The 27,502-nt window shown below is 35.5% G+C and overlaps 1 long non-coding RNA gene across 1 annotated transcript; it reads right to left on the bottom strand.

Annotated features, from left to right (window-relative positions):
* LOC146594801 (uncharacterized) lies at window positions 1–27,502 on the bottom strand. The gene is made up of 3 exons (XR_014896114.1): window positions 27,440–27,502; window positions 8,804–8,886; window positions 1–259 (listed from the first exon to the last, which is right to left on the bottom strand). It is a non-coding gene; the product is annotated as an uncharacterized LOC146594801 (long non-coding RNA).

The following is a 27,502-nucleotide window of genomic DNA, read 5'->3' as shown; positions in this document are numbered from 1 at the left end:
GCTGAAACAGAACATACTGTATTTTACAAAAAGTGCTAAAGATCAGCCAAGTGATTTTTATGTATTTTATAAATGCATTCACACAGTGTGCAGCTGCTGTGGTATTCTTCCAAGGTGTTCCCCTTATTTGTGCCTCTGCTTTTCCCAGTGTTGCAAGCTGAAATAATTCCACTGCTAATTCCAGATTATATCATTATTAAATACCAGTTCTCAAGTAGGAGAGCAGGAAAGCCTGGGAGTAACATCAGCAGTTCAGTATCTGGAAATAAAGGCAACAAAATCTAACAAGTTTTATTTTATTTTTAACTCCTGCATAAGTTCTAATATTTTGATATGTCAAAAGAAAGCAAAAAAAAAAAAAAAAAAAAAAAAAACAAGGATGTACACTGTTTGAAGCAACTTATCTTCTTGGTGTGTTACAAATAAGCAGAGCAATGTATTTTGGATCTTGGAATGATCTGATCATTCTTAAGTTCAAAATACAACAATAATTTTTTCAAACACGCACTCTCACAATTACTAATATGACTAAGGTCATATTAGCACCAAAAAACACAGAAAAGCTACAAATACTGAATTCAATTAACTTTGAAAAATTATTGTCAAGGTGTTTTTGCTTCAACTTGAGAAAGTTTTAATTAATATGAATGTATAATTATTGTTAATAATTGTAAATATATTTATAATAGTAAATACTTACAACATTAAATGTTATAAATGTAGATAATGTTGACATTTATTGGAGGCAATTTCTTCACTTGAACACTCACACTATTGACCATAGCAGTAATTCATTAGCTTCTTCAGGCATAAATCCTGGCTCCTAAACTAAAACTTAGTTTGTGTGCAATAGAATCTATTGAATTTTATAGACTATTGAGAATTAATATCTGTATTTATTGTTTAACACAAGCACACATAGTATACATATATGCATATATATATACTAAGTATACATATGCGTATGTTCAACAGAGAAAAGATAAAAGAAATGCAATTACAATGAGTGGTTACATGTCCAGGTTAAAAAATAAAGAAGAAGGAAACAAATCCCTTCTACCACTACTAAAGAAGGAAGTCAGGTGGATTTACAGCTCTACAGCTAAACAGATCATGTGATGGAAAGTTCAGCTGCTGCAAAAGGACTTGACAAATGCAGTATGAAAAACTGGCAATCATGCAATCTCAACACTACAGGGTGGATTCACCAATGTTTTCAACTTGTATGGAAATCATATCCTTCTCATGTTTTTGTTGCTCTGCAAAGAGACTTACAAATGCTGCAGGCAGGAGGAATTTCTTCTTCTTTTTCTTCTTCATTATTATTATTATTATTATTATTATTATTATTATTATATTTTTAACAGCTGAAAATTCTGGATCAAATATACCAATGCACTCATACATTTTAATACAGCTTGATTTGCTTGAGTGTTTCTCTGGCTCAAAATGTCCCATCTGTTGTTCTGAATTTTATTGTGCCCATTCAGCAAGCATTTTCTGTTCTAACAAAGTGGATACAAATATTAGTATAAAAAGGAAGAAGCTCTTCCTTATACAGATGTTATTTCATATGGATGTCGTGACTACAGTACAACCCTGAGATTCCCAGTTGAGTGAACGGAATGTGTATGAAACTGTGAAACTAGATATTAAGAGCCTAGGACACTGAGTTGGTACACAGCCGTGGGAAGAGCCCGTTTTCCTTTCTCCGTGGCGCAGTACTGGCATAATTTCCCACTCCGAATGATGACCATACTTCAGCTGAGAAGGAAGCTAGCTGGGGGCTACCTACTTGGCAAAACTTCCTCACTGTCCCTCTCCTCCCCTGAACCCACGCCTTGCAGTGACAAGCTTCAGAGAAATARAAGTAACTACCAAGCTTCTGAGGCACAGTGAGGAGTTAAGAGTATCTCAGCTGATGGATGCTGTTGAGGAGACATTCATTTCCACCCGGTTATGCTTAGCACAGCCCCCTACTCACAGAGTAGTGTGAAACAAGTGGTTTCAGAGAACCGGTCAGCAAAACGAGTCCCTACAGAAGGGCTGTACGTGAGAACAAAACATTGCTCCTTTTATTTTCAAAACAAAGCAACAATTGAAATATCAAAGGATCCTGTTTCTCCACATCAAAGCATTGATATGAATCCTTTATGCCACTGGCAGCAGAATTTCAAAGGTATTACATTCCTCGGAAGTTCTGGGAAGGAGAGGTTTGGAAATGCAAAGTTATGAACTAGGAGGGTTGGGGCAACTCTAGATACATCGGGAGGAACTCGCAGGCAATTTTCAAGGGCAAAGTCTGAGAAAAATCCGTAGATAATAGTTTTTGTTACCTCCATTTATTTTATCAGGAGATGATGGTCAGAGTTATATGTTTAACAAGGAAAAACAAACAAGCAAAGGAGCAAACTCCTGAATTTCATACAAAATATTTTAAGAAATCTAAGTAAGTATCAATAATCCCTTAATGTTGCTGCCCTGGTCCAGCTGAACACAGAGTGGGCCCCTAGGATGGCCACTGCCCTAAATGCGCATGTCCAGTCTCCTGTGTAGTTACATGGACTTTCAGTGCAGAGCTCTACGTGTTCAAGCAATACTTGATCTTTAGGCTATTACAGTCCWTCTGGATTTTTTATCTGCTAAAAGATCAGGGCCAGATACCTGCTGTCTGTGAGTTTTAGTGCACTCTGTGAAACTACTCTTTATCAGAATTTCTGACCTGCAAGTTTTAATAAGAGAGTTATACATGAGACTGAAGTAGATCTGAAATTTAAAAACCAATAAATAATCAGTCATTCCAGTGTAAATCACACAACAAGTATATATATATATATACACACAAAAACAGAAGCCTTAAAAAAAGCTTAATTTTCAAACTATTAAATTATTTGAACCTTGAGCTGTTTACCGTTCATTATCGCAACAAAAGTGCTTGCAGTGTCTACTCCAGACAGTATCAGTGAAGTGAACACGAACTGTCTCGGAAAGAAAGGTTTCTTTAGCACACAGGGATAACGTGGAGCTCAAAAATAGGTGTAAGCACAACAAAAATAGGTAGTGTTCACTCATCTTTTTTTCTTGCTTGCTTCAGACTGCTCTGAGAGATTTAATTTCAGAACAGGAAAAGATTCACTTTGGACTAAATGAATCCCTTTCGGYATTTGAATTTAGCAGCTTAAGCAGTTCCTATAATTAAGTCCAAAGAAATACTTATTTTAGGCTTAAATAAATCCCCTTGGAGTTGTCAATGAATGCTAAGTTTTCTGGACTCCAGAGAGATGTAGGGGTCCAGGGATTTCTCCTAAGTGCCTCATTACACATTAGCTTGCAAAACACATTTATTTTCAATACCTGTAATATGATATTGAGTTTTAAGAGAGTGAAAAATCAGTTGAGAATCCAGCAGGAATGTCCCCTTATGAAATTTAATATGAAACTAACTTCAATCCCAGTTTTCTTTCCTGACAGAGTGCAAGCTAACATGAAACACCATACAGGAAGCCTTTTTTTTTTTTTTCTCTCTCTCCCTCCTTTCTGCTTTTTAAGCGCCCCATCCCCACCCCCACCTCTGAAAACAATGCACAAAAAGGGACTCTTCTGCTGCCTGCCAGAGGTGTCTAATTACTAGCTGGAAACTCCATTCATCACCCAGGTGTTGGAAAACACAGCCCTCTAATAGCAGGCCATTGCACTTCAGTGAACTTGCCCTGCAGGGGATTGGACTGTTCAAGGCCAAGCCTAGGGAAACCTGTTCACAGCCATATGGAGGAGGTCTACAGCTTTGTTTATAACAGTCCTCTCTTAATTCCTGTTCTTCCTGCACTATCCCCACAGAGATTAAAAAATATGTATATATTTGCAGCAAAAAGCAGATGACTTCAGCCACCTGTCCAGTCATTCTTTTTCGCGTAGAGATCATTGCTGGATCTCCTGTGCAAGATTAAAATGAAATACATGTGCATGAGCAGCTATCTAGCTTCAATCTGAAGAAGAAATAGAAAAAAAAAAAAAAACCCTACTAGATAATTCCTCAATTAAAAGTTTTTTAAAAAGATTGAAATTGACTTGAACAAATTAAAAAAAAAATCCGAGGCAGTGTAGTTTTCTATTATTCATATTCTCACCTCTAAAGATCAAATCTTGTTTCCTTCCATCTCTCTTTTTTGGGGGAGGGGAAGCAGAGAATGATAGGATGAACAGACACATCACCTTGTGCACTTCCCTAGTCGAGGCATCTGTGCATAATAGCTGTATAAAACCTCACGTTTATCTCCCTGACATTTTAATTGAATTTTACAGGGGTTTCAAGAGCACTGACAAAAAACGTTTCTTTCACCCAGATTTCCAGAGCTTCAGAGTCTGATTTGCTAAAGTTTAATTTTAGCCAGTTTTAAACAGTCCAGTACTCAAATATCTCTGTGTAAAAGGCCTATCCCTGTTGGTGCAAGTTACACCAGGGGTAACTACAATTGAATTTTAAGTCAGATCAGGAATGCAACTTTCAAAAGTAAATCTCCTGATTACTGTGGACTGAGTTGCTCTCCTCACAATAAAGTCTCAGAAAATGTTAAATTGATTCATTTTGGCTGTAACTAACATGGAAGATGTGTTCCAGGAGCAAACAATTTCTTCCAGCCGGTAATAGATGYTCAGCCCATGGGACACAACTGGAGTTAGTAAAACCTCCTGAAATGCACATGGTGTTGACATACTAGGTCCTCAGCACCAGCTGGTTCACTCTGCAGACCCACTTCTACAGTGCCACGCTACTTACTAATGTTAGCATGGCCTGTGAGCATCTGTTGAGTAACAGATACTCCTTAGGCCAACTCTATCTAGTCTTACTAACCTTTTTTCCCTCTATTAAGTAACGGATAAACTCTCTGTATCAATAGGTTGTGACCAGTTCATTTAGAATAAGAAAGGATATTGAACATCTTAACGCAAATCCCTAGTCCACAAATGATTAGGAAAATGCCTATAATTAAAAAAAAAAAGAGAGAGAGAGAGAGAGAACTGGTTAAAAAAATGTAGTTCTGTATGTTAAAGTTCAAAACTCATGCTTGCAGTATAGATACATTTGCTTCATGCGGTGTTACAAAATCCAGAAAGTAGGCATCATCTAGCGCAAGCTAGTTGTCTAGGCCTCTTTTATAGACAGTGGAGAAAGATATGCATTTACAGGAAGTGATTCAGGTGATTGATCTTAAATGGTTATCTTAGGATGAGATATGTCTGCCTCTGGCGGTCGTTAGCTGCGATGAATAATGTATATAATGCTCSTCACCTGCATAGCTGAGAACAACCCTATGTTTACACAGAGAATTATGTGCATAGAAAGACCTCATCTCTTTTTTTTGATCTGCAGCTTGTACTAAAGACAAGCAACTCTGGTCTACAAAAGAGGTGRCTATTTTTGCTTAGTGCTGTTTCTAAGTGAACATGACTCTCAGCAAAGATCAGATATGTCCATCTACATGGAAGTGATGTAGGATATAGTCCCTGTATCACTGTGCCACTAATGTAGCTCAATTGCTTCCAAAACAAAATTTCCACTATCTTGTCACTCAACTACAGCTTCAATAAGTGGGAGGCCACCTTCACCCACCCAGATAGAAATTCAAATTTCCCTTGTTGAGAGGGCTCTAGAAAATATGGGAAGCATTGGCTCCTTGAGGTCTCCTAAGGTCACCTTGTTATAAAGGACCGGAAATGAATATGCACATAAATCCTAATAAAACAAGGTATTGTCCATGTATATTCTGAGTTAGCAATGTTCTTCTCTTACAATTATGTTTATTAATTTGAARTGCCTCTAATCTAAACAATATTTTTATTTATATTCAGATTGGGTCACTGAAGGAAACAAAGAACTTTCAGAGTGATCCTGCTTTTCAGTGCACATATTTGTTAAGATACACTATTTTCAGCTGCTGTGTTTGTGAGCACACTGAATATGGTTTATGTCTCAAATTTATGAAAATAGTAAAATTTTTATCTTTAATTTATTCCTTCCACCCTATTTCTAAAGTATCGCCATCACCTCAGAAGCATTCGTTGTTCAATTCCCTTCTTTATTTAACAGTTGTTACACTCCATCCCTGGCTTTCCTTTTAAAAATAATGTTTGAAAAAAAAGCTGGTCTCTCTGTCCATGGGGGTTTGATATTTACTATACGTTTCTTTATATTCAATCAKATTTTTTCTGACCCTTTTACAAAAATTATTTATTATTTTTGAATATAGTATTTTTCTTTTCAGAGGTATTCTACTTCCAAGGAAACTTGTTTAATAAACTCGTATTATTTTGTTTTATTTCCCAACAACTGCATCCTACATTTTAATTGGATGATAAGTGTGTTTTCTTTTCATTAACTTTCCCAGGCCTCTCCTTCCTCTGTGATGAGTGGCCTTTCCGACCGCATTATCTCCAAACTCCCATGATGACAGGGAATCATTTTCTGAGTTCCTCTGGAAGGATGATGTCTCTCTGAATCATCTGCTGACAAGATATGCTATTATCTCTTTTATTCCTTCCTCCTCCTCTTTCCTCCCTCAAGGAAGAAAATGTCTGTACCTCCATCAAAAAAATGAATGAGTAGCTACATTTCTCTGGCCTTTCATCCATGCTCTTTACATTCTACCCATTCCAGAAGAGGAGGCTGAACTGGAATTGCTGTATCAACTAACATAAATAATTTATGCCTGAAACAGCAACTGATCTTCTGCAGAACACTGATTATAGGGTCTCTATCTCATCTTAGTAAAATGYTACATTTTACTAATAGAAAGAGGCCCCGAGTATGCTATTCATATTGCTAAAAACCTCTGAAATCTGACAGTTATGCACAAGAGCAAAATAAGTTAGTGATGAATTACACTTATTTAAAGAACTTAACTGAATGCATAATATTGTGTCGTATATATAGAATATTCAATTTTCAAAAGGCAAAATAGTTGGAGTAAATGAGTCCAAGATGAACACTAGAGAACCTAGGATATTTTTCAGGAAGGTATCTTAAGTTTGGAAAATTTTAAAAGCTTATGTAGAAAGTTGTAAGCATAAGAGCTATGCTTCAAAATAATATTTCCAATATATTTCAATGACACAGTAATACCAGATAAGCATTACAGCAAAAACTAACTCTCTTTCACAGACAACTATTTCATTAAAAATTTTGTGTGATTTTGGAATATATAATTTAAAGAATCCTCTTCCTATCTGATCAGCTAAAATGACATCAGAAGAAAAAACACACTATATTTCCATTTAAATAACAAATTAAAAAAAAATGAAAACAAACAAATTATATGCTGAAAAAAGAGGAGTTGTCATATTTTCACAAGCTATGAGGGACATTTGTTTCCTCTATTTGCCTCAGCTTGCCTAGGTCTTAGTCTTCTGTATCACAGAAACTTTTGATCTGGTTTCAGAATTTAAAAACTTCACCTCCAGTGATCAGGAACATGTACTTTTCTCAGGTCATATTTCAATGAAAAGGATATGACCACAGCAACAGGAATTTGCATACTTTACATATGCRGTCAAGTTGCAGAACTATTTTCAAAGTTCTGTTTTACCATTACCACTCAATAAGCAAATCATGTCTAGTATCTGCTATGAATTTTAAATCCCTGATACCGTAATGCTCATCTGTTTGCTCTGTGCTTTGCTACTGAATGATTATTCCCCTCTATTTTAACCTATATTTACAATAAGAAGAATCAATATCCCTACTTATCATGATTCCCCCAATTTGTGTTCAAAGGTCCTGACTCTCCATGCTGCAATCCTGTCAGTTTACAGCCTCTGGTCTGGATTTCACCAGCTTCCATGAGAATAAAAGGAAGGGTAAACCTGGCCATATAACAGAAAATTGTACAACTAAAGAGTTTGACCTTTGAGAGTTAAAGGCCAAAAGGAAAAGAAAGAACCTTGATAGATAAATGTCTGTTCTGTTCAGTGATAGCCGTGATCTTATCTGTTGGACTAAGTTTCCATGCACTGTGATCACTTACCCAATTCTGCTTTTCTAACAGACCTGATATTGCTGAAGAAGTTCTTGTATTCTCTACTAGAGGCGTTGAGCCTTAGGGGCTTACATAGCTAAGCTCTCAACCCCWGAAATGCAGAATCTTCCTTTTTCCCTGTGTGTCACATGTCCTATGCCATAGGCAAYAATACTGTTCTAAAATTAAACAGGCTTTTTATAGAGAGAATTWTTTATTTAAGTAACCTTCAAGCTATTCACATCATAATTGTCTTTCTTAGAAGCCAATTTCTCCCTCCAAGATTCAACTACAGCAGAGGGTTTTTTTGTGTATTCAGCTTATATATTCACCCCTATGGCTCACAGTTTGCTGATTCTCCTGTGTTAATGGAGATCTGAAAGAGCTAAACAAAGAGTGTTTAAAAGCTATAGTATAAATTACTGAAGAGAAAAATGCCTCTATAAAGTCCCCCCWAATTAATGTGATTTCAGCTGGATGTTACTGAAAATGTAAATGATACAAAGGTGTCTGAAAGGAAATAATTTTCCCAAGCTTATGCATAAATTATAACATATATCATAACCTTAGGGTTAATGACATAAAAATTGAACTGTATGGAGATGGAAATAGCATAATGAAATATAAATAAGGCACTATAAAAATATTTATGTGCACATTATATACATAAATCTTTGTAAAATAACATATAGATTAAAACTTTCTTTCTTTTTTTTTTTTTNGTTAGAAAGCTAGATCCTAACTCACTTAAGGTAAGCAACTCCATTTTAACTTAGCACTGAGGTACGTACTATAGAATCCTAGTGGAATATAGAAACATCATCCTGCATCTTCTGGTCTGACACTTCTGATGATGGCGTTCAGCAGCAGATGCCTGAAGGATGAAATAAACAAGAATAGATATAGAATTTTACAACACTCCCCAAATTCATCATCATCAGAATTTCTTGAACACATAGTTGCTTTCAGACTACTGTGTTTTCCAGCTACTAACTACCRTAGGCAAATCTCTTTAGGCATTTCTTCAGACTATTCATACATTTAGAGTTCGTGTTATGCTGCAGCTCTGAACTCTGTGGTTTTCTCTTCTGAAATTGGCACATCACTTGTGAGACAGGGTCAAAAAGAGATAAGGGTACAATGATTCCTCAGAAATCATCAGGYTTACCTAATTTTGTCCTGGCATAATCATCTATACTCTTGACAGTATTCAAGTGATATAATTATTACAATCTTTTAAGACAGTCTGTTCTAGAGCTTTATTTCTCTTATCTTTTGAAACTTTTCCTAATGTTTACCCTGAGCATTTTTCTAATTAATATGTAAATAAATCAAACCACTCCAAACAATAATAAATTAGTACTTCTTATTCTTTAGCTTTCTGGAACACGCTTTTACATTTTTTTCAGATTTAGCACAATCTCCATAAACCTTCTGTTCTTTAAGCTAAGCAACACTTTTTTTTTTATTGTTCATTCCTCACATAAGAGATTTTCCATAAATGAGGATCTTTTTGTTGCTCTCATTTAGACTCTCCACTTAAGCCACAAGTTACGAATATGCAGTATCCAAACTTGAACTCTGTATTCCAACCAATCCTTTAATATTGTTGAGTACAGTAGATGGATCATTTAGATGTCTTGCAGCCTTTAGTATAATTTATACATCTCAATGTGCTTGCTTTTTCCCTAACAATATGATTCTGGTTCAGTATAATCTCAAGAGTGTTTTCTTACAAACTGCTTAGTTTTTCTCACCTTGTATTTGCTCAGTTACTTGTTYCTATTTCATGATAGCCTCTGTTAAATACCATCCTAATTTTTCCCAACTAATATCCATAACAAATTAAGATCATTTTGAACTCTAGCCCTGTTTTTCAGTTTTTCACAATCACTGTTGATCATGTCTCAGTGCATTCAGGATTTTGAAGATCTGTTATATATCACTCATACTCATTTCTTACTGAAGATTCCTTGTCTTTTTACATTATTTTCATATGGAAGCCATTCCATACCACCAATTAGCTAAGTTGATCTCTAGTGTATTTTTTCCTAGTTCTTTTATATAATCTTTTAGATAAGATAACAAAACATTTTAAGGTTCGTATAAATGATGTTTTTAAACATCATTTGTTGACTTAAAKATTCTCTTACTTTCCAGAGAATAGTTCCTAAAATAAGAGTGAATATCAGAATCCAACCACAGAATATTTAACGTATTTTTAAAGGATTAATGTTGCAAAACTAAGGACTTTCAATATTGCATGAAGTTTCATCATGGTAAATTTTATGCAGCACCTTCAATTTGGAAAGCAGACAGCTGTGTTCTGTTATTGAAACACTTCTTGCAAYACCTGTCCTCATCTGGGTTCCTGGTTTATTGTGTAAGACATAAAACATCTTTTGTTCAGAAGAATGTTTACACACATTTTATAGATATGATAGTGGAAAGCTATTGAAATTGCTTATGCAATCAGCAGTTCCGGTCTCGCAGAATGAAAATAGGTCTAGCTGCCAATTTATACATTTCTGCTTGTCCTCACCTTGTTATAGGTTTGATCCAGAACTCACTGAAATCACCACCTTCCTTTAACAAAATTCTCTCTGCATTTCAAAGCTCTGCAATGAGGCTTCAGCCCTACCAGTTGCTTGTCCTGGACAGATTGTTGAACCCCAGGGGGACCGCGTGGACTGCTTAAAGTCTTCAGGCCTCTTTCTATGTGGAGCTGTTTTAACAGCAAGGACTAGGCCTTCACCATTAAGCACTACAGTGAATTGTGTCAGATTAGTCATTTTTTTACCCATCATACACCATTTTTGGCATGCTGGAAGGTATGCACACTGATGAAATTCTTAATGACAGGAAGTCATTTCAGCTGAGCTCAGGATATTTGTTGTTTTGATTGGAAAGTAGTACCGGCAATAAAACAGTAAGCTAACTCAAAAGATGAATTATTGCATATTCTTGTATTGCTTAATTAAGCAACAGCTTTAAAGCTAAATGCTGGTACAACATTTTCACATACACAAACAGCATCAGATAGCACAAATAATATGAATTATTACACAATTGAGAACACATGTGAGTGCCATTTCACATATATGAAAAATTCATATAAATGAAAGCAAGCACTTTAACTACCAAAAAAAAAAAAATCATGGAAGCAGTAGAATGAAACTCTTTTTTACAGAAAGTGGACATATYGGGATTTATAAAAGTCATTTAACTACAGCTGAATCATTTGGAATTTTTTTTTTTGTTGTTGTTGTTGTTGTTGTAATCTTTGCCTATTGTTGTAATAAAGATATAGAAATAGAGATAAAGGTAGCACTAAAGAGGGAAAGAGATTTTTTTTTTTCACCAGTAGGTCTTAAAATCATTAGCATGTGAGCGCCCAGGGATGAGATTCATCTCACATCACTTTAAATGTATAAAATTTGAACATTAACCTCTGTGACAAYTATCTTGTGCTTTCTGTAGAGGTAATAGAGGAAAAAGGAGTCTTCTGGGGCACAACTCATCTCATGGTCAGATCTAAAATCTAAAATAGGTCAGGCCAACTGTTTCTTTCCACTGACTATAAGGAAAATTATTGTGAATATCCTAAATATAAACATCTAATTCTTACAAACCTAAACTACGGGAGACATGTTCCATCCAAAATTTTGAAGAGAGYGGAGCCTGCTAGTCAGTTCTGAATATACTGATGATTTTTTTAAGTCAGTGTCATATTAGTAGTCATGACAGARTGTTTGTTTAATCTTGAGCCTGTAAGTTTTTTGAGCAAGCTGTTTAATGTAAGTATATGAAAAGACCCATAAACCTCATTTGTAATCCTATGGAAGAACCTAACTGATGAAGCTTGAGATGAAGTACTTGCTAAGTGGGAATCAAGAATCTTATCATCTTATCTGTCTGTCAAGAGTCATGAATGATATGGACTCTAAACGCTAAAACCTGATATGCACTATCACCTAAACCTATCTAAATTACTTTAGTAGATTTCTGTCATTTCACTTCTGAAAGGTACGAGAAAGAGAAGTACTGAGGTATTTGTAAAGTATTTATGGCTCAAAAAGAAGCAGAATACAGTAAGGGTTTCACAGCTAACCTCAGCACACAAGGTTTGTCAATCCATCAGTGCTTAATTGACTCAATTACTTTTAACAGCTGAGATAACATCTGACTAAACATCAAGTTTACCTTGAATGTCCTAAACCAAACTTTGCYATTCTTAAAGTCTGTTTATTACTACTTTAAATCTTAATTGAACTGACTCACTAGATTCACTGACTAAACTGACTGATTCACTAGAGATACACCCCACAGTATTTTAAATTGTGATATAAAATGCATTTTTTTCTTTAAATATGGAGTATTATTATTTTATGACTTTCAAACTCATTGTGAAGAAAAATTTCATGGAGAAATATAATTAATTTATATCAAAGAATACCCATGCAATATTATTAATGATAAGCATTAGTAATGAAATTTTCCTAATGTTAAAAACTGCAAATGGGAATTTACAATACCTATTGAATAACATAGGAGATGTCTATGGATGTAATATTCTGTATTGTTACTATACCACTCCACCACTTTGAAAACACTCTCGTTCACTCACAGTGGTTGCTATAAACTTATGTCAACTTTACCTTCCTTCTACAACACAGTACTATAAAGAAGTGTCATTATACATACTGCTGTCATAAAAATCATGTATAGCACTGTAAAAAGTTTCTTGTGGGACACAAGAAGAAGAAGAGGAAGAAACACTGAGTTTGGGGTGTGATGTGTCTAAGGAGAGAGAATCTATTGTTTCCAGCCGTGGTAAATCAGGTGGCACTCCCTAAAGATTTTATTCTACACCCACATATGTCCCCCTACAAAAATAAGTTAATTTCCTTTCCAGCCCACTTGCTGCTCTCCCTGATGTCAGAGCAGTGAGGATATTATTGACGAGGGAAAATGCTAAAAGTAAATGCTATTAAGAGCTTCTTTTGTTACAGTTAAATTGATTTTATAGTTAAAATAAACCCAAGCTTCCTTTGTGGTAGTTCCACAGAACTAACTTGTGCAATAGGTTTGCTTAACAATTCTGCTGCTCAGACTTAGTCATCCTTTTCTCAGTTCAGTACTCCTGCAAATGAAAGGGCTGTCCTTTTACRGAAATTTGTTCTTCAAAAACATTTTATTCACTAGGTTTTCTTTTCTTCCCCCTCTCTTTTACTAAGCAAAAAACTTTTTAAATTTATTAAGAATTTGTTTCACTTCTGTCACCGCAGTATGTTTCATCTTACATTCGTTATTGAATTTCTGTTCTGGGAATATATTTATGCAARCTTTAATAAGGTGGGATAAAAAGGCTAATTTTCTTGTGAATTTTGAAGAAATTTTAGTTACAAAAACTGGTGGCAGCAAAAGCTTCAAATAAACTCAGCTTCCTAAAACCTACACACATATTTCTGTCACCCTATATTCTTAGCTATTTTAGGAAGACATTATGGAATAAATTTGTTAAATTCAATAGAATTAGGCAGCTGAAGAACCAATCTGAAAGACAGTGGGGTTCAAAATGCAAACTTTTTTGTTATTATAATTGATTCACAATTGAGTTCTGATTTTAGAAATATCACTGACATATTTTCAGTGCCTTTCATCCTTTTCACTAAAACATATAAACCTATCTCACACACAAATGACAAAAGCAAACAGCTCCTACATATTTGTTATCACACAAAAACATGCTCTTTTCATGTAACTGGGACTAAGGTAATTCTGAGAAGACGTAAATGACCATTTTTACTTTATAGAGCAAACACAGGATGCAGCAGCCCTTTTACAGAGATGTTTCCTGCTTTTCCAAGTCCATTTGGATTGCTTTTGCTCTCCAGACTGTGCCTATCTTTCTTGATACTGTTAGCAAAGTTCTAAGTCAAAAAGAAAGAGACAAAACATAATCATGATATGCAACCTACTAAATAAATGGTTTTACTTTTTTCAACTATGTAGTCTAAATGTCAAATTATATCTTTTGACTAAAATGTGCACATTTCTCAAAATATATTGCTGAAATATTTAATATTTTAACATATTTTAATATAATTTAAATGTTAGTAATATAATTTAGTATATTCTATGGGAAATTCATAATGTAAAGTACTGCATTAAGTATCGTTCCTATTTTACTCTCTGGAGAGTCAGGCAGTCAGAATTTTGCCTCTGCATAAAAGAGACTGGTCCTATATTAGAGTTCTGAAAAGAAATATAACCTCTCTGCCTCTATGAGAAGGAAAGTTCTTTCACTGCCATAACACTAAGCCTATTATCAGTGCTTCCATAAGTAGCTGCATTGGCAATGTTATCTAATTTACCTTTTGAACTGTATTTGCAACATTTTAAACTGCTTAACAGCTAATGCTCTTTCCCTTACATATTCTGCTGTATGGTAGCAGTTAAACTGCAAATTGCAGCACCTGTGCATGCTGCTTTATTTCATTTCACAGTTTCCAGATGGCATGGAACAGATGATACAGTGACTCGGAAAGTATCATTTACAATGGAGAAACATTTCTGCATGCATAGCACCGTGTCTCATCACACTGCAGCTAGAGCTCTGCAAAAAAAGGGTTTGAAACTATATAAAGCAAAAAGCACAACTGCTGACCAAAAGCTTAAGAGTATCCTCTTCCTTTAAAAAATTTGCAGAGGCAAAGAGCTTTCCTGCCTCTCTGCCTACCCTGTGAGTTAATTATAGCAACTTTGAAGAACTATTGTGCGATCATGGCCAAAAAATTCCCAACGCTATTGTCATCTGGTCTCTCTTTTCTCATATGCACTTATATAAGAAAATTAGTTGAGAAATTTCTTTCCAGGCTAAATTGTTCAGCACGGTCATTTTTTTTCCTGTGCTTCCACCAAGGAAGTCCAGGCCTCGTGTATCACAAAAACAACAACAGTTCTGTCATCGGGCATGTCAGTGCTGCGTGACGGCGTGCGGTGATCCTCAAACCAGCAGGGATCTAACTCCATAAGTTCCTGAAAATGATTTAAACTGGCTTCCGCCTAGCCATCTATCTATTTATACATACATACAGAGATATATGCAAAACCAYACTATTTTATCTGTTTTTTCCCCTTCTTCCAGGGTTAGAAGTGCTGTATTTTCTACTGGAAGCTGCACAGTCCCCCCTCGTTTTCCATAAGCTCTCGTTTAACCACTAGAGGGCCGATAGATACTAGATTTCTTAGATTTGCCCATTATATGGTTAATGCTGGAAGAATCTGGAGTGAGTAAAGAGCAAATATTATTTCTGGCAGTTTGTCAGTGCTTTGTTTTGTTTGCTTGCCACTGGACACCGCTCAGGGAATCTCATTGTTTGAGTTCTTACGAGGCAAAGATTTGAGGAGCAGAACGCTGGTGAGGGGGGACAGAAGTGTGGGAGTAAATATGCGAGCACCTGGTCTGCGCAGTTTATCAGGCGCATACCTTCCCTACGCACATAGGTATGTAAACTTGGTGCCTGCATGAAAGACTGCACGTGCACACATGCATATGAACTCAGCTGCAAGTTGCCCAAAGATGTAAGAAAGCTTGCATTAGATTTTCAAAGATGATTACTAGTAAGGGTCTATCCATAGTCTTCCTTACCAAGAAGCAGTAAGGACAGTCCTGTGGTACAAAATTAGTTGAAAATGTTGTTACTTTGGGTAATTTTTAGATTTTTCTTTTTAGATTAAGGCTGTTTTGCAACAGTTTGGATAAAATAAATTAAAACTCTTTTGCTCAAGGCCATTAAAATTGATTCAATGCAGAAGGATGTCTGATGACATGAATCTACCTCAGTAATATCTGCTGGAACGATTTTCAAGTACTGGCTAAAGTGCATTCCTGTGTATTTCCACTTAAGCCATCTGCCAATCTTAATACTTATTCCTGAGGGAGGAGAACTTCCAGTGCTGTTTTTCATTTAATTTGCAAGGACATCCTGTTTAGGTACTTATCAAAAGAACAGAAGAATGGATGCCAAATACCACAAGCCTCGGTTTAGAAAACTTAATGGGTCAGACTAAAGTAACGAGCTATATTTAAAAGAAGCTGCAGCATTCTTCCTTTATATTTGTAAAATATATGCTACTCTGCTCAGGCCAAATACATTTATGTATGTCTCAACAATAACTGTACTCTATTTCCTAAACACTGAAGGATTTTGCTAAAAGTTGCTAAATCCCACTAGTTTGATGACTGAGGATGMGATCCAAAAACCCCACAAAGCAAGTGAGCTATACACAGAAATCATGACTGACTTAGGACACCAGGTAGCTGAGCTGCCTAAAAAGTCATAGACCCTAGTGATCAATGCAAGACTGTTCAAGCAAATATATTTGGATGCCTGAAGGTTTGCTGTTGTACCTGTATAGAGATATTTTGGCTCAGCTGTACAGGCTGAGCTGAGGATCTTGGTGCCTATCTCATGCTTCAGGCTGTTTGGCTCCAGCAAAAGAGGTTTCCCTGCCTCGCTCTACTGAATTGAGAGTGTCCTGGGAGCAGGGGAAGGAGGAGAGAGGAGGAGGATTAGACCAGCACCAAATTCAACACTGAATTCAGCACATGGTATAGCTGTCAGACAGACAGCTATTTCTAAAAACAGCCGGGGAGAGGCCATGGATTTGTCCTGGCCTGCTGGTATTCACTTCTTCTTTCAGAAAGAGTGCCCAACTACCAGTCTGCGTGCAGAGCTGGGACTAGGATGGGAACACTCCCCCTCTCCTTTTAAATGTTTGGCTACTGCGCAAAAATCCATCAGTGAGAAGCACAAAGGAGAGCCTAAGTGTTGCCTGGCGGTTAATACGCTTGCATTCCCCTGGCAGGAGAAGGGGGTCTTATGTTCCATTTCTTGCTTAAGGACCTTACACTTTCTGCATTAAAGAATCGTTGGGTAAAATGCCTTAACCTTCACAGCAAGATCTAAAATGCAAAGGGGATAAAATAAAAAGGGGAACCAGACAAGGAGGGACCTGTCTCAGCATACTAATAAAAATTACCTTATTCCTTGCACTAAATCTCTGGGAAGATGAATTCCTTCAGTTCCCACTGGCTTCACAAATAAATAAATAAATAAATAAAATCTCATCCTAGGGGAAAACACCATCATCTTCTTGTCTGATTTTTCTGATCAATATGATAATGTAAATCTACTGGCTATGTTTTTTTTTTATTTTCTTTTTCCTTCCAGGATCCCTCTTACACATAAAACTCATATAGATGCTGAGAGAAAAATCATCCCCTCTACAATATAGACTGATCTATCTTAGCTATTTATCTAGAGTTCTTTTACAGGCAAAAGACCAAGTTTTGGGCAGAAGTTCATCTTATCCAAGGTTAGATACCTAGTAGAAGTTCAGTAACTTGAGCCCTGAAGGGTCTATTTCCTTCAGCTGAATACAAAGGAATCTAGAAAGGTAGCTCAGATGAAAAGATCTATATTAGAGATATCCAAAGTAAGCAGTAACACATGTTTCAGCATGGTGTTTGCCTGTATAAGGGCAACATACTCAGCCTCAGATCTTCCTTTTAGCTGAACAGCCAAACAATCAGTGATGATTCAGAACAGATCATAATAATAATAAAAAAACCACTAATAATATAAAAACTCTAAGAACATATCCTGAATTTTGTTTCCATACCAAATAAAACTCGACTGAAGAGACAGATACAATTTTGGAACCTGAAGAGGAGGAAAGTAATTAGACTACACATGGTCTAATTTACTGTAATTAGTAAGATGTGAACTCCTATTGCTTTGAAAAACAGACGACATAACACTTTGTTAGAGTGAATCCATGGCTAGGATGGATTCAAATGCATTGTTGGAAAAGAGAGTAGAAAAATTATTCCAAGGAGTCCACCAAAGATTGATATCTGAAGTTATCTTTGCATGATTTTGTGATCTATCTTCTAAAGAAAGGAAGGGTGGGAATGTTTGTTCAGTATTAGATTTTCTGGCCCCACAACAGTCTTGGCCCCTACGTGAGTTTTTCCAGTGCCTTTCTGTTTCTGTATAGGCAGCTTGCATAAAGCTGGGCTTTGCTGCCTGCAAGAAGTATTAACCCTGTGCACTTCTCCTTCTTGTCTCCAGATCCAGAACAAGAAAACATTAGGTTGCCTGCCAAGAGTCCATATGTGGCTAAGGAGGAGTTGGTAGAGCTTGCCTATTAATGAAGAGCAGACTATGTTTCAAATCTGGAAAAAAAACATTTTTAAAATACCTACAGAACATGTTTCTACAAGTTTATGTAAGACAGCAAGACACTTACTAAAAAAAAAACAACAAAAAAGAAAAAAAATGAAAAACACAGTGAAGGGATTCTCATGGGGAAAAAAAAAAAAAAAACTAAACACTGTTAAAGTTGTGACTCAGATGAATGACTGCCAGGAAATTCAGAGTTAAGGATGACATTCCATTACAAGCTCATGCTGTTGTTCCTGTCTTCTAGTTCTCACAGGCGTCGGAGAAAAGAACCTACCGTCTGAATTGTCTTGTTTGTGTCCGCTGGAGTTCCTAATGTGGCCATTTAAATGTGGCTTTCCTCCATTAGRGCATATTTCATTCATGAGCTCTAGGCTTATAATGACCCATTTTGAAGCTGCATTAGCTGCAGCAAGAGCCAGTTTGTCACAATAACTGACCATCAGCCACAGAGCAGTTATTTAGTCATCTCTAGCAGCATGAAACTATTTTTTTTTTCCTTCATGTTCATTTTTTAAAAGGAGATTGGCCACAGAAATATTTTACTAAGAAACTCTATCTGATCTGGCACCGTTACCTCAGTCAGCAGAGCTCTCRCCCGACAGAGCGGCCCTCATTTGCTGAAACACCAAAGCTATCGTGAAGTTATTTTTAAAATTACTAATTGTAGTACTACCAGAGAGTTTGTTTGGCAGGGTCATAAGTTCCGTGTCATGAAGGACCAACACATCCATCTACTCTATCACCTGATGCTTTAGAGGCAGAATAACTGGTTTAGCTCTCCTTTAACAAAGAAACAAATCAGCCCGCTGTTAGAGCCAAGTGATGTTTGTCTAAGCAGCTTATCAGAATATTGCAGAAACTTACTTACAAGGGTAGATGCATAGGAAATGAAGGTCAAAARGGATTAAGCTCAACTTTAGACCTCAGCAACATTTAAAAATCATTTCAGTCATCTTGGGGATATCACACTCTCATTTAGCTTAACATAGACRTTTTTTCCCCCCTTCTCTCTCATTCCGTTGAAACTATTAAAATTCAAAGAATTAATTTATAATTGTGCAGGCATTCCTATGTGTCCTGAAGTTTGTTCCTATCAATCGGCTCTTTATGCCTCTCAGTAGAGGCCGGATGTTTGCAGTTGCTGGCAGCTGTTGTTCAAGGCCCAGCTAACAGCTGATAGACTGGCAGTGYACATTGAAAGAGTGCAGCCCAGAGCCTGGGAAAGGTCCTAATGCTGAATACTCTCAGCTCCGATGGGTAATTAGCTTACTACATGCAAGATTAGAAAACTAGCACTGAAGATAGTTCATCTGACCTGCTTTTCAGAAGTCATTAGAAATTAGAAACGGTAATTCTTTCACAAGAAATGTAAAGAATTTTGTGAATGGGACTTGTTGGCTTTCTTTACTGAAGAAACTCTGTGTTAGGATTTGGGCTCTTCTGAGCATTTCTGGAAACAAGCGRTTATTATTTTATGCTTGCTTTCTGCAATTAATTAGTGTATTAGAAATAAAAGTATTTACAAATAGAGTTATATGTACTTGACTCTGGAACTTGTGGATGCTGCAAATGTCCRGGCTTAACCTCCCTCCCAGTAAATCGTCTTTTTAATATTATTTTATTTTATATTTTTGGTGGAGGGAGGACAGAGGAGGGAATTTCATTCAAACAGTAAAACTCTCATTCCTTCTGCATCTGATCTGAAAAATAAAAAAGTGAGGAAACAAGCTGTTTGCATAAATAGAATCTAGGCTTCAGTTTTCACTGTTGCTTATGTTCTGTGGAAATCTCCATATTCATTGTATAGACAAGGTCAGACTCAAAGCCAGATGGGATCAAATGAACTCTTCTGTGGCCTAAGAGGATCTGCTGTAATATTCAAGAAGTATCCATACRTATGGGGATGGGAGGAGGGTGAACATATCACATCTTTTTCCACATCGATATCTGCATTTAGACTGAGCTTCTTTCATAATCATGAAGTTGTTGGAAATTCTGATCTAAGCRTGGCAATAAAACATTTTCTAATCCAGGATTGACACTAGCTCCCTCTATATTCTGATGGTATTTTCATGGGTTTCTGCAAAAATGAAGAAAATTATTATCTCCTTCACAGATGTTTTGAAAAAAAGAAAAGTTGATGTCTATAACACACTTTCTGGAAAAAAAGTAAAATACTGTCATAAATAGGAGTCTAATGTCTGAGTTCTTACTCAGAAATTCAGAGAGTTTAATAGAGTGTGGATATTATAAGTAATTTGCAATATTAAAATATTTGACACATTTAATTCTTAGTGTCTACCTGTTTTTGGACTTCAGGAGCATTGATATCTATGGCTCATGTTACCCCACATCTAGCCCTGCAGAAACCACCTATAAGGTATCAACAGTATTTGAGCTTTGTGAGAGAAAACACACAAAGAAGAAGTTGAGCAAATCTGGGAATAAACAGAGAGCCTGACTGAATATTCTTTTTTTCTGCTGCATTAACTTACTGTAATTTCAATTYACAAAGACATTTGCTGCTATAGAAACTTCTTTGGAGAATGAGATAAAAATCTAGGAGCTGAAGCCTAGATTTAGAAGAAAAGACTTTAGAAGCATATGGCAGGGAAGTGAAAGGAATATATATATATGTATGTATGTATGTATGTATGTATGTATGTATTCATGACTTTATTTCATTGGGAACCTATGACTTACAAGAGAAAAAGTATTGGCTTTTTCTGTGGCTGGAAGTGAACTACACACCTGGGATGGAATAACATATAGAAAATTGTTGATTTCAAAGAGTAAGCTCTAAAATATTACTTTCATAAACAGATTTCTGGGGTGGGAGGCACTCATATTTCTAYTCATCTCTGTTCGTTTCCAGCCAAAAATATTTGAGTAGGAGCAAGTTAAACACAGGACAATTAATAAGTGTATGACTTAGTCCACCTCAGGTCTCTACAGGATTAATTCTTGTGGCTGAGATTATCCCTTCCAGAAGGGGAAAAAAAAAGGAAAAGAGTGAGAGAGAAATGCAGAAATGAAGAGTATAATGTCTTTTGCAGTGGCTGGTGTTCASTTTTATTAATTACTGACCATTATCTGTATACTGCACTGTTTAAAAGAAAGACACAGCTCCAAAGGGATTTAKCATCTCAAATAGCCAAATCATCAAAAACTGGTATGACTTCATGGTAAGACTTCAAGGCCACCCATTTAAAAATACAGAGATTTGCAGGTGTAAAGAACAACCAAGAAAAGAGTGCCAAGAGAAATGAGCTTTCTTCCTTGTGTTCATTATCTCAGTGCAAGAAAGACACAAGACAAAATGCCTGTGATTTAGCTTATCCACAACTTTATCAACATTCATGGGAAAAAATCTAGCAATGAATATTATRCTCTTCCTGAGGGTACTCTGCTTTTTCACTAAAGCCTCCACACTCATGTCAGATGTGCTGTAGTGACCCTTTGACCTTCTCTGAAGATAAAAGAAGGAAGTGAAGAAAAGAGTTTAGGCCTTTTCTAAACCAGAAATCAGACACACTTAATTTCATGAAACTTTACGTATCTGAAATGCGATGACTGTATCTGAGTTAGATCCATGTAGAGGAGAGGAGGAGAGATCCATCCATGTAGAGGACAGTGTGGAGTAATTCTCATTCTAAAGCAAATATAAAATAGAATTACTTCCCATTTTACCCATTTATCCCCAATGACTACAAGGAATGCTAGTTCAGACATAGACATATACGTTATGCATGTCTAAAGCTGACTGAAACAAATCCAATCCTGGCCTCACCCAACAATCTCCCTGGCCCTCTTCCAGGAAARATGTGCCATGAGCTTCATTTCAAGTTTAAATCAGTAGTGACCAAGACACTCCATTACATGAGAAGCACACTGAGAACTTCCTAAACTGCAAAAAGAATTTTATAATTTACTCCACTCATACCGTTTATATGCTTCAGAGAGGAAAGCAAGGAAAAATATCATCATGTAACCAACATGGTTGTAAGAGGAAGAGATATTCATCCCTCTTTATCAGCCCCCAAAAGCAGGTGTCTGCATCATTGCTTGGGCTGATGAGGTAATGTTCATAATTTTTGAATAATTTGCTCCCAGCAACAATTCCCCAGGCAGGAGAAACTGTTTGTAAAACAATAGATTTCTTCTATGTTATTCCAATTCAGGCAATTATTCTAGGAATCCCACTTCTTATCAACAGATTGAGTAGTCTAAGTGTTCGTAGGGAAAGTACAGAGCATATGATAAATATGCTTGTGATAGCTCCAAGGTTGTTTTTTTCACCAGTCAACTCACACACACCTCCCACATCTAAGACAGAAGTGGAAGCTGCAAGAGAACGTTTTAAATGACAAATGAGTTCCAGGGAAGACGAACATACTGTCTGACTCAGAAATATGTGAAGTAATAATAGTTTGTGCTTTCATGTTGCAAATTTCGCCACTAGCATGTATTACATTTTAACTACCTTATGTTTTTTTGTTCTTATATTCACACATCATGCTGCTTTCCGCGGTATCTGGTTGATATTTAGCTCTTACTATTCTGTGTCTAAACTCAGAATTGCTTCCTTTTAGCCCTGCAAGATCTCCTTCAAATTAAAGCATGAAACAAGAAAATCTTCAAACAGATGCCACAAAATGCTAACCGTTATTAATACGGGACACAGAACATCAGGAGCAATGCTGATAAGAATAGTGCCAATTCATCTGTGTGTACGTGTGTGTGTGTACGTGCATGTGAGCGTGCATGTGTGTGTGTGTGTAAAAGATGTGAGAACATGCTGAAGCATTTTAATGCATTGGGTGCATTACACATGTGCATGTCATATACATATATACATACAATACATATGTTTTAGTACTAAATTGAATAATAACTTTAAGTTCAATACTAAAACTAAATTTAAAGCCCTTGACAAGTTTGAATTAGATACGGTATGGATGATTTTATCTTTCACATTTCCCTAGAACCTATACAAGTTTTATGAATTAATCTGGAATAAGGAGACTTAGATCCATCCAGAGTGAAATAATCAAAAATTAAAAGCAGACCTCTATTGACATTATTTACTACTGAAATCTGACCTGGGTTTTATTTCTACTAATATAACAGGCCAATTTTCTTTTCTTTTTTTTTTTTTTTTTTTTTTTTTTGTTTATTTTAGCTAATCCTGTTTTAATTTGGAAATATTTCTTCAGAATTTTTTCAGAATATTATTTTAAAAGCTATAAGCTGAAGGTACCTGAGAAAAAAAAGTAATTGTTTTCAGGGGAGCGTAATCTTTAATGAAGCAGTCTATAGTGATCTAATTTTATGCTAGGAATATATTTGCACACAGTATATATCTCACTTGGAGGATGCATTTTTTTGAGCTGAGATACATCCCTGTATGGTAATGGGACATTTAATTGTTGTTCTAAGTAGTTATTTCTGATGAACACAGAAAAATTCCTAGAAATCTATGGGATATAATACCAATGGAACACTTGCATAATAAAGACTCTGTAACCAGGACACTCAGAAACTTAGACCTATAATTTAGACTCACACTTTCCATATTTTTATTTAGGAATGGATTATCTCCATGTTAGAATGAAAAGGAGGAAGACATCAAAATGAAAATGAAAGGAAACAGGAAACAGAAAAAGGGAAAGGGGAAAGGGAGAAGGGGGAAGGGGGAAAGGGGAAAAAGGAAACAGCAGCACAAACTGGATTAAAAGAGAATGTTTGACTTTCATAATGGAATTTAGACTTACATTTTCCATTCCAGGCCTTTAAAATTTTGGTTCCAGGTCACACTTGCATTTTGAAGCCTGTTATATGGTTTCCATTCAAATATATCCTAAATGTCGGGAGAATARTATATAGAGTTTCAGCACAATTGACTGAAATCAAATGTGACTCAACAATAAACCTCATTTTACCTACAGACCAAGCCTCTCTGATAGGAAAACCACCACACTAGGCAACTAAGTTATTATCAGAAAGCCATGGTCCGTGCTGAAAGAAGCAAAACTTCAACATCATTGCTGAAATCTCATTAGAATCAGCCTTGGGGATGCTAAAAAGAACCAGACCTCTGTCATAGGTGAAACAGGTAATTTTGCTTACAGTTAAYATTAGCCTATGTGATTCATTATATTCCTCCCTTTTCAGCTATTTGATTCATTACTAGATTTTTACTTTTTTGAGTTGAAATTTTCTAAGATTGATTTTCCCTGGGGCTGATTATGGTAATGTCATTTCAACAATAATGGTTTTATTAAACTTTTTAACACCTGCCTTTACAACCTCAATATCTTTTTAATGCATTTTTGTACAAAATATTCTACACTTATTAAAGTACCAACTTAATGATGTTCAGTTACTAGCACTATAAGCTAAGCTTTTTAATCACTTGAACTGAAGCCTAAAATCAGATCTTAAGTGTCAGTTCTTAAAACAATGAGTTAATATAAACAATTAAATAGGGATAAAATTGAAGGATTAGCCTAATCTTTATATCATGTGAATCATTAAAAATGTGGTTTGAATTACTCTATAGTGCTTCTAGATATTGTAAATATTTTTTTCTTAAAAGCTACATTTGTAGGAAAGGAATTTMTTCAGTAATCTCATTTATCCATTCTAAATGTTAGCAGATTTCCTGCTTCTATTAATGCTCCCYAGAAGAATATATATGTTACACTGATGTAAGCATTGAAGAGGGTTCTCTATCTAGGGTATGAATGCAGTGGATCTCTCAGCTTTAATTAATAGAAAGTCACTAGTTCAAGTTAACTTGATCAGGAGAGATGAAAAGAGTCTCCAGGTGGAAATTTAAATGTTAAAAATGGATTAAATATGGCACATTGGCAGAAGTAGCTTTATCAAGATTTCAATTTTTGGCAGTATGTCAACTTTGGAAAAAAAGAATATGGAAACATAAATCATTTAGATTTTTGGATTTTATCTTCTTWGTACAAAAATGCTTTCTTTTGTGATGCTTATAGTATTTACATTCAATATTGTGATTTTCTTTAATTTTATCATTTATATAAAAAAGATATAATGTAAATTTTAAATATATTTTAAATTTTATATAATAATTTTCAATGTTATGCAAATATTTTGGACTTGGGGCAATATATTTTGAATCATCAAAGTTCAGTTCTTCCAAAAATAGAATATACATAAAATCTAATTACATACAAAATCTTTAAAGGTGAATATTTGGGCCTTTTGAAAAATTCAAAACATAAGTGATTTCAGAATACTGCTATTTCCAAAGGCAAGAAATTCTGGTCTCTCAACACTATGAAATAGCCTATTTAGTTAAATGAAGTGTTACTGAGTGTTTGAACATCTACAGTAGGATTTCTGTTAGAGATGTACTAAGTTCTGCCTCTTCAGCAGTTGTTCTTTAGCAAGTGCCCTGAATGATTTAGGATAGATAGACTATACAGCAGACACTTATCCAGGCATGACTTGCTCATTCTGCTTACACTGTCAGTATCCTGCTTAATTACTCCACTTATTTTGTTCAATGATTCAATGAAAAGGACTTGAGGTATAGTTTTTATCTATGCCACACAGAGGCTAACTGACCAAATGCTATCAAAATATRTATTCAGGTGAATAAGGTGAATAAGGTGAATTTGGGGATCAATCAAAATATTTTAGTCCACAGTAACAAAAATGTGAAATGAAARTGAATAATTCAACAGGAAACAAAACAAAACAAAACAAAAGCAAACAAAGAAACAAAAAAGAACAAACTTCAGAAGGGTGATAACAGACTCTTTCAAAGTAGGCCTTATGTTTAGTGGTAGAAACAAATAGCTAACTGTAGGCATCCAAAYATGAAAGTGTTAGCTACAAATTTTAGACTATTTTTTATGTTATAATATTAGAATGTAATTAGAATATATTTAACATATTTTATCCAACTTTTTCCATACTGAGGTTCTATTTTAGAGTATGTCTTATTTTTCTAAWTATTCCATGGTTGACTGTGGTAGTCTATTATCAGCAGTTTTTGCGTTTCTGCTTTTAGCTCTATTACTGACTCCTTAGGTGATCAGTCATTACTTTTTCTGACTGTTCRGGCTGGAGGATGGTGATAATGACTTGTAACAACTTTATTGTTATGACAATAAGATATCAGTTTTCTGGCATTTCAAGGAACTTGAACTGAATGTAAAAGGAGAACGAATGAAAGAGAGATGCTTTGCTAACCTGTATTAGTTATGCTCAGAAAAAATTTAGAGGAGCTGATTAATCAACACTATTTAAAAGGGAGGTGGAAAAATTAGAACTAGAATTATACATATTTTATTTTTTGTTTGTGCAAGAAACAAATTGCACAGAGATTAACCAGCGTAGAATGACCACTTGCTTGCCCGGTATATGAAACTGGGAACCTCATAGAGCAGCAGCTTTGCACTTTTTAAAATGCATATARTATTTCTTTTATAGTCCATAATGTTTGAAAAAATAGCATTGTGAAGGTCAGTCTAACAATTAAACTACYAATACAAAAAGTTAAGTGTTTGAAATTTCATTACGGGTGTCAAACCAGGAAGAAGAGAAATCAATCTAGTCAAAATACCCTATAGATATAGGACAGAGAAACTTAGCTGAAGTTCCGTGCCAAGAATGTTCTTGTTAGAATCAGCCCTGTGGCTGTGACAGCAGGCACACTAATGATGGAGAATGCTTTGAAATCATCTGTCAGGTTCATATCTGCTAGAGCTCTCTGCCAAACATACTTGATAACAAAAAGGATGACTTTTTGATTTAGACATGCAATGACACATATATATTGACATGCTTCCCCTCTATGCTCAATACCATGAATAAACTGGATTTCTTTTTTTTTAATGACTACATGATAAATTGAGTTAATAATGTAAAGCTTGGTACAATAAGGAAACTACATCAATTCCTGCTGTGGAACTTCAATCAAAACCAGGAAACACTGCCGATTCAGTATGATTAAATGAAAATTTAATTTTCTTCTTTGCCTGCAAAGCATATTATTGATATCAAGTTCATCATTTAATGTTTCCCCACATATATATAGCTATACAGGAAAACTTCAAGCACTTTGGTCTCAGTTCATTTACATTAAAAAAAAAGCCCTTTGAGGTGTCCCACAACATCCTACCTTACCTCCAGCTGCATGTGAAAAAGATGTCATGTCAGATGTCCTATAGGTCTCCAGGCATCCTAGTG

The sequence above is a fragment of the Rhea americana genome, unplaced genomic scaffold, assembly GCF_003343005.1.
Source record: "Rhea americana isolate MKP2758 unplaced genomic scaffold, rheAme1 scaffold_25, whole genome shotgun sequence".
Lineage (NCBI taxonomy): Eukaryota > Metazoa > Chordata > Aves > Rheiformes > Rheidae > Rhea > Rhea americana.
The sequence above is the reverse complement of the archived record's forward strand: the minus strand, read 5'-3'. Positions and strand labels throughout refer to the sequence as shown.